Source organism: Mus pahari, chromosome X (genome assembly GCF_900095145.1).
Source record: "Mus pahari chromosome X, PAHARI_EIJ_v1.1, whole genome shotgun sequence".
NCBI lineage: Eukaryota > Metazoa > Chordata > Mammalia > Rodentia > Muridae > Mus > Mus pahari.
Genome location: NC_034613.1, coordinates 12,046,303 through 12,048,454, shown reverse-complemented (window position 1 = coordinate 12,048,454; position 2,152 = coordinate 12,046,303). Strand labels below are relative to the sequence as shown.

The following is a 2,152-nucleotide window of genomic DNA, read 5'->3' as shown; positions in this document are numbered from 1 at the left end:
AGCTATAAAATATCTCATTGTTGGTTTGATTTATAATTCAATGATTGCCAATGAGATTGACATCACATAGCTACTAAGTATCCATATAACTTCTTCCTTAAAATGCCTATTTAGGGCTTCTAGTAATTTCTAAAATATGGTTGTCTAATTTTCTACTACAGTATGTTTATGTTCCTCATGTATTTTGGATATTAATCCTTTATAAGATGCATATTTTAAAATATTTTCTTCAACCATTGATGTTTTTCACAGTTATTAACTATATAAAATTTCAATTTGTTATAGTCCTATTTGTCAGACATTCACTTTTTTTGACTGCTTAATGTCAACTAAGAAATGGTGACCAAAATCTATCTAGAGCCTCCCAGCCAGGAGAGGGTAGTGTCACAGGCAGAGTAGGACTCTGGTATATTTTTAAAGTCTGAGTGTCTCCCGACATTCTAGCTCTCTAACTGTACTGAAATGCTAATGACATCACATAAAAAATCCTACATATTTTCTTGCTCTTTCTGAGGTTAAAGAACTGCTGACTTAGGGGATTGACACCTGTAGCCTAACAGAGGGGAGTGGGATGTGGGGGGAGGAGACTCTTAGCAGGAACTGTTAAGTTCTAACTTTCACCCTGCTAGTTGGAAGACCCAGAAAGATGAAAGGGACAATTTAAAAAGTGATTGTAGTGTTTATTACTAAGTTGCAAAAAGTTTCCTATGAAAGCTATCTAATGTGAAAAGCAGAAAGATCCTAAGTCGGGAAAGGAAAAAATTTCTTCTCTAAGTGGGAAATGGAAAAAATTCTACTGTAAGCAGGAAAAGGAAAAACAATTCTTCTCTCATCTCTTTGTCCTCTGTACTTACACATCACTCAGAATACATGATGACATGTTAAAAGTTCATCACAAGTTCACACACACACATAATAAAACCAAATCAGAAATTGAAATAGAAGTTTTCAACAGAGAATGTTAATTTATTTTTTCTTCAGCAAACTAATTTTACTCTTGTATTTTTGTAACTTTTATAATTTTCATGTTTATGTATATTTCCTTACTTTATTTCAGCATCCTCATGATAATTTTCTTGAATGATTTGTTAAGTCACATTTGTATCTTATTCTCACCTCCCTTTTTTGGACAGGAAAAGTTTCTGTTTTTCTGTTCTTTTTATAACTTTGCATTTTATCTTTTTTTTGTGGATGCAGCGAACTTTATTGATGGTATTCAAGAGCAGGGAGTGTTCCCTAGGCCCTCCTGTTATTATGGGGGTCTGGGGTGGAAATTGTGAGGGAGATGCTCAGTGTTGGGGGCCAGTTGGGATAGGGACTCTTCAGCAACCCAGGGCCTCTCTCTTGCTCTCAGTGTCCTTGCTGGGGTGGGTGGTCCAGGGCTTCTTACTCCTTGGAGGCCATGTAGGCCATGAGGTCCACCACCCTGTTGCTGTAGCCATATTCATTGTCATACCAGGAAATGAGCTTGACAAAGTTGTCATTGAGAGCAATGCCAGCACCGGCATCGAAGGTGGAAGAGTGGGAGTTGCTGTTGAAGTCGCAGGAGACAACCTGGTCCTCAGTGTAGCCCAGGATGCCCTTCAGTGGGCCCACAGATCCCTGCTTCACCACCTTCTTGATGTTGTCATACTTGGCAGGTTTCTTCAGGCGGCATGTCAGATCCACGATGGACACATTGGGGGTAGGAACACGGAAGGCCATGCCAGTGAGCTTCCTGTTCAGCTCTGGGATGACCTTGCCCACAGCCTTGGCAGCATCAGTGGATGTAGGGATCATGTTCTGGGCAGCCCCACTGCCGTCATGCCACAGCTTTCCAGAGGGGCCATCCACAGTCTTCTGAGTGGCAGTGATGGCATGAACCATAGTCATGAGCCCTTCCATGATGCCAAAGTTGTCATGGATGACCTTGGCCAAGGGGGCTAAGCAGTTGGTGATGCAGGATGCATTGCTATCTTGAGTGAGTTGTCATCTTTCTCGTGGTTCACACCCATCACAAACATGGGAGCATCGGCAGAAGGGGCAGAGATGATGACCCTTTTGGCTCCACCCTTCAAGTGGGCCCCGGCCTTCTCCATGGTGGTGAAGACGCCAGTAGACTCCACAACATACTCAGCACCGGCATCACCCCATTTGATGTTAGCGGGGTCTC

At 42.2% G+C, this 2,152-nt stretch overlaps 1 pseudogene; it reads right to left on the bottom strand.

Moving 5' to 3' along the window:
• Positions 1–1,386: 1,386 nt before the first annotated feature.
• Positions 1,387–2,152, bottom strand: part of LOC110313743 — a 17,183-nt pseudogene continuing 16,417 nt past the window's right edge.